Genomic DNA, 6,657 nt, shown 5'->3' on the forward strand with positions numbered 1-6,657 from the left:
TCCAACATAAACATTAAAAAAGAAAATCACAGGTGTGTACACCTTTCTTCTTGCACTCAGCATTACAACAATTAGGTCCATCTACTGCTGCATGTAACTACGAATCATTCTTCCCACAGCTATGACTCTGTTGTGTGTAAAGTACACAGTGAGACCCTCACACTCTCAGTGATAAACATTTGGGTCATTTCCAGGTTGGAATTTCCAGGAACAACGCTGCAGGGACATCCCTGTATTTTTCTCCTGAAATCTAACTGGGATGCAGGCTTCTTTCCCCTCTCCAACCTCTCAGGTAACACCAAATTGTGTTCACACACCTTGAGAGAATCCAAACCTTTTGCCTCTTTGAATTACCTCTGAAAAGCATATTTCATTTTGTTGGTAGTTTAAAAACAATCAAAGCAGGTCTTCCTGAAAGCTGACAGTGGGCTGGTTTTCACTGGGGAGAGAAGTCCCACTTGCCAGAAAAAAGCACTTGAAAGACTGCAGCAAACTAAAGCCTCTTGGCTCTCCTCTGTGTTTGACAACAGAGCAAACACCACCAGGACATTTCCCACACACCTTAATGTGAACAGCAGTTAACTGTTCACAACATGCTTCCACAAACACTACTTCATTTAATCCTCATAACAATTCTGAGAGGCAAACGTGATAAATGTGTATTTTTAAGATGATGAAACCAAGCATCAAAGAATAACAGCCGCCCAGATACGCTGGTGCACTGCAATGTAGAAGCTTATAGCTAAGTTTATTTCTAATGTGTTTGCTTTGCTACTTCTTAGTTTGGGATTTGGTCATATAACTTTTTTTGGCCAAAGGTATCAAAAGCACTTGAATGACAATGCCCGCTGTCTTGCTCATTTGCCATTGCGATGAGAATATTCCTGAACTATCCATTGATCCCCAAAAGGGAATGAGAGACACTTGGTACAAAGCCATCCTTGCCAAGGCTGGCTGAGAACATCCAGCCCACAAAAGAGTAAACTAAAGGAATGTTTACTGCTGTATACACCTCACAATAACTTACTGTTTGTTTCACAGCAAAAGCTAACTGATACAGTCTACTACATGTGAACAGACTTTTTCTACAGTCCTTTGGAATGATACATAGAATAGTACATGAGATTTTCTTATTCATGGTTTAGATTTAGGTTTAATACCTTGAGTGATGAATGAAATCCATAGCTTTTGTTACTGTTACTGCTGCCCAGATTTCAGAAAGCCAATTAAAAATTTTTTATGTATAATTGTCACTCTCTAACCCCAAATAACTTACAAGAACAAGTCCCGCCAGTCCCTGTAGTACACATCTTTAATCCCAGCTACTCAGGAGGCTAAGACAGGAGGATCACACATTGAAGTCAATGTCAGCAACTTAGTGAGACCCTGTTTCAAAAAAAGAAAGATTCCTAAGCCAGGATCAATGGCATGTACCTGTAATGCCTGCTACTCAAGAGGTTGAGGTAGGAGGATCAGTTGAGACAGGGAGTTCAAGGCCAGTCTGGGCAACATAATGAGACCCCATCTTAAATACAAAATAAGGGCAATGGTTGTACCTCAGTGGTAGAGCACTAGCCTTGCATGGTGAGGCACTGGGTTAAATCCTGAGCCACCACATAAAAATAAATAAAATATTGTGTCCATGTACAACTAAATAAACCAAAAAGGATGGCTTTGTACCAAGTGTCTCTCATTCCCTTTGGGGGATCAATGGATAGTTCAGGAATTTTTAAATAAACCAAAAAGCCCAGAATGCATCCTTGGGGCTGGGGTACAGCTCAGTGGTAGAGCATCTGCCTAGAATATACAAGCCCTGGATCCAATCTCCAGCATCAAGAAAGAAAAGAAGAAAAGGAGAATGGAGGAAAGAATGTATCCCTGAATGTATCCTGTAATTATACCAAAAATAAATGAACTCCTAACTCCAAACCTGCAAGTACTTCCCTTGACAAAGATAATACAGTAAGCTGGATATGGTGACAGCACAACTGTGATGCCAGTGACTGGGGAGGCTCAGTAACTCAGAAAGACCCCTGTCTTAAAAATAAAAAAAAGGACTGGGATGTAGCTCAGTGGCTGAGTGCCCCTGGGGTTCGAAGGAGCTGCTTCTCTCTGGAAAGCATTTTGGTTAACTTAACATATGCCAATAACAGCGTTTTAATTGGTAAGGGAAATGGTAAAAAATTACTGTGACCTATTTTTGAGACCTGTGTCTTCCTGTGGTTTACATTTCTCATTGAGGTCTTGAAACAATTCTTATCTTAAACCTGGGCCCTTATCTATTTTGATCAAGGATGTGCAGCCCAGCATGTACTATGGTTTCTGGTACTCAGTAAATACTTACTCAATGAATATATATTTACTGTATTTGTCATTTACCTATATGACACACCTGCCTGCTCTGTGTCCCAAGATGAGGGACATGCAGGAAGAGTTTTTCCAGGCTTCCTGCTGGGCTCAGTCCTTGGAAGGCACTGGCTGGAGGCTGGAAGGCAGGAAGGGAAGATGCTGGGAGTATCTCTCCATTTCTCTTTGCTTTGGACAGTATTTCCAGAATCATTTTTGGCTGAGATGCCTGAGCAGGCCTGCCATCATGATAGCCTCCTCCAAGTACTCTGGCCTGACCTCTGGCTGCACCATCTCTTCCTATCCCACCAGTATTATTGTGGTGGCTTCCTACTGTTACTAATCCCTGGATCACCTTCTACTATGATCAGAATGTTTGTGTCCCCCAGCATGTTCAACTTCTAAACCCCAAGATAATGGTGTTATGATGTGGAGTCTTTTGGAAGGTGAGAGGCAGGACTAACTACATAATTTGTTGGGTAATGCAAAACAAAAGTGTGGGACCACACAGGTCACATGCCCATAAAGCAGGCTCTGCAGGGAGCAATGTATTGAATAGAGGGCTTTTAATCCATTTAAGGATTTTGTGTGTGTGTGTGTGTGTGAGAGAGAGAGAGTGTGCGTGCACACACGCAATTTATGAGTTATCTACAAAAGAGCTCATTCTTTTCACAGCATGTCCATTCTTTTTTTTTTTTTTTTTTAGTTGTTGATAGACCTTTATTTTATTTATTTATATATGGTGCTGAGAATTGAACCCCTTGCCTCACACATGCCAGGCAAGTGCTCTATCGCTGAGCCCTAGCCCCAGCCCAGTATATCCATTCTTGGCTGGGGACATTTCTTAGGCTCTGCCTCTTTTTGTTTGGTTGGTTTTTTGCTGCTGGGGATCAAACCCAGGGCCTTGTGCATGCAAGGCAAGCAGTCTACCACCTGAGCTATATCCTCAGCCCCAGCTCTGCCTCTTAAGGAGAAAATAGTTTAGGGAGATATCATCTACCCAAATGAGAAAAGCTTTTCTCCCATAGAATGCCTGAGCGATTTCCTCACGGTATTTAAGAATCCCCATTCCTTTTCTTTCAGCTTTTTGAAATTTATAACTCATGGCCTGGATGGAGGTTTCTTGGCCCAAGAATGGAGCAGCTGAAGACTTTCTTAAACAGTTCTCCAACTTCTCCCTATTTTACTAGGTCATCTTGGCCTAAAAAAATAACTCTTTTGGGCTGGGGCCGTGGCTCAGTGGTAGAGCGCTCGCCTAGCATGAGTAAGGCACTGGGTTCGATTCTCAGCACCACATAAAAATAAAATTAAAAAATAAAGATATTGTGCCCACCTATAACTAAAAAATAAATATTTTTTAAAAATCACTCTTTTCCTTCCTTCACAGCATATTCAAGAAAACAAATGGAAAGGGGTGGGGGGGCGCAGTGGCATGCACCTGTAGTATCTGCACTCAGGAGGCTGAGACAAGAGCATCCCTTGAGTCCAGGAGTTTGAGACCACCCTGGACAACATAGCATGACCCCCAACTCAAAACAAAACAAATCCCCCCCAAAAAACTACGTGGCTTCTGACCACTTTGCTTGCATCCAAATAACTTTCTTAAGCTGGCACCTAGACCTTCCCTCCCCTTATCTAGCTCCATTGTACTTTTAGGACCTTAACTTTATATTCTTTTATGTCATCCTACCAGTCTCTGGAGTCATTGTGCACTGCCACACCTTCCTCCAAGACCTTACCCAGGTCATTCCTATACAACCACAGGGTCCTTGTTCTCTGTGAACAAGATTCTCTTTTTTTATATATAATTTTATTTTATTAGTTTTAGGTGGACACAATATCTTAACTCTGCGCAGACTTTTCTTTCCTGGCTTGTAGGAAATCTTCCCAAGGTCTTCCAGACTAAAGTATGTGTTCACGTGGGTTGAGTACCTGCTTCTGTTTTGTTATTTATATTTGTTTTCCACCTCGGCGCATGGAAGCATACAGTATTTTCCTTTTTTTTCGCTTTTGGTATTGGGGATTGACAAAGTGTTTTACTGAGTCTCAAAGTCTTCTAGAAATACAAAAATTCATGTGGAAAACAAACACTTTGAGAAAAAAAAAACTTCCCTCTCCCTTAAAAAAATTTAACATACATATAGACAATGATAATAATTCTGCAAAACCTTGTTTCAATGGAAAAGTTCCTCGGCCTTTACGTTTCCAGGTTAGGCAATTCTGCAGGAGGGAGTTTGCAACAGTTCCAGTCCCCACAGAGGGCAGGAGGAGCCTTTGCCGCGCTTTCCTCTTCCGCCCTATAGACGTTGGAACGCGGCCCCACCTACTTCCGGCAGGGAGATCCAAAGCGCAGGCGCAACTCTAGCTGCCACTCAGGAACCTCTCAGTCTAGTAGAAGCGCATGCGTAAAGAGGCGAGGCTGGTTCATTGAGCGGGAGAATGTGGGTCCGCCGAACCCACGCGACTGTCTCCGCCCATTCAAATAGAGGGCGGAGCCTACAGACCTCCCTGGCTTCAGGAGGCGCACGCGCACTGAACACAGGAACGTGGCGGAGGCTGGGGCGCGAGCTTTACGCATGCTCATTTAAATAAGCTCGAAACTAGTGACGTCAATTTCATAACCCTCCGACTTGCTCTCTTCACCCGCCTCTGACTTTTAAAGGGACAGAGTACTATTCCACCGAATTGTGTGTTTTTGTTTTATAATTTTACTTTTTGTGATAATAACATTTAGCGCTCTATCACTGAGCTACGTCCCCAGCCCTTTTGTTTTATTTTGAGACAGTCTCGCCAAATTGCTCAGCCTCCCAAACCGCTGGGTTTACAGATATGTTCCCCACAAAATGGCCAAATTCTTTTTTTTTTTTTTTTATGGTACTGGGCATTGAACCCAGGGCCGCTTAACCACTGAACCATATCCCCAGCCCTTTTAAATATTTTATTTAGAGACAAGTTCTCACAGAGTTGCTTAGGGTCTCCCTAAGTTGCTGAGGCTGGCTTTGAACTCCCTATCCTCCTGCCTCAGCCTCCGCTGGGATAAAAGACATGTGCCATCGTGCCGGCCCAAATTCCTTTTTTATACTGATCTTGTGTTGAGTGCCTACTATGTATGTGCCAAGCCCAACTTTACATTGTTTCCTATATGCATTTTCCCATAGTTCCTTCTGCAATAATGTGTAACAGTTGCATTCATATGTATATTTTTTTGCAAAAATGTCTTCCCCCACCCAACTGTACTTTTTCTTTGAAGGCAGTTTGTGAATTGGGGGCGAAGTTGGTGGCAGGCCTTCCCAGGTTAGGAGGTATGAGAGTAAATGTTGGGCTTGGGATGTGGCTCAAGCGGTAGTGCGCTCACCTGGCATGCCTGCAGCCTGGGTTCAATCCTCAGCACCACATACAAACAAAGATGTTGTGCCCGCCGATAACTAAAAAAAGATAAATATTAAAATTCTCTCTACCTCTCTCTACCTCTAAAAAAAAAAAAAGAGAGAGAGAGAGAGAGTAAATGTTGGCACCTCCTTACTGTTTTTGCTCTGAACATGTTACCTAATGTAAGTGAACCTGTTAGTCTGCTGATTTTCAAACTGAGAATTACAATACCTACCAGCTTCATAGGATTGTGTGAAGTAGAATTTTTAAAAAAAATATGTAACACGCCAAGTACTCTGTCTCATACCAGTTATATGTTAAATAAACAGTAGTCATTAAGTGACATTCTTCAATCAGAAAATGGCCCTACAGTTAATGTACCATAGTTCCACCGGTTCCAGGAGGATTTACCTAATTATAAGGATGGCTAGCTGTGTGTAATGTTGTCTCCTATCCCACAGTGCAGCCAGTATCACGGGCTATAATTTTTACACACTTTTCTTCGTCTAGACAGTATGTAATGGTATGGCAGAGTAACTTCAACTTTCATTTATTTAATTGCAAGGGAGGCTGTGATTTTTCCTTGGAATGATATTTGAGTTTTATTGCTTTGCCTAACAACTAATTTCAAACACTGTACTCTCCACCAGTTTATCCCTGCAGACATTGTTTGATGCATCTTGCTGACCAATTTAAAGAAGGAATGTCTTTAAAGTTCGTTTGTTTGAAGAAAGAGGATTGGGAGCCAGGTGCAAGTGACCCATGCCTGTAATCGCAGTAACTCAAGAGGCTAAGGCAGGAGGACTGCAAGTTTGAGGCCTCTCTAGGACACTAGTGAAACAATGTCTCAATAACTAAACCTGACTGAACTTTGTGTCACCCTTGTTTAGCATATCTCTAATTTTTAGCAGATATCTAAAAAAAAAAAAAAAAAAAAAAGCA

Source organism: Marmota marmota, unplaced genomic scaffold (genome assembly GCF_001458135.2).
Source record: "Marmota marmota marmota unplaced genomic scaffold, marMar, whole genome shotgun sequence".
Lineage (NCBI taxonomy): Eukaryota > Metazoa > Chordata > Mammalia > Rodentia > Sciuridae > Marmota > Marmota marmota.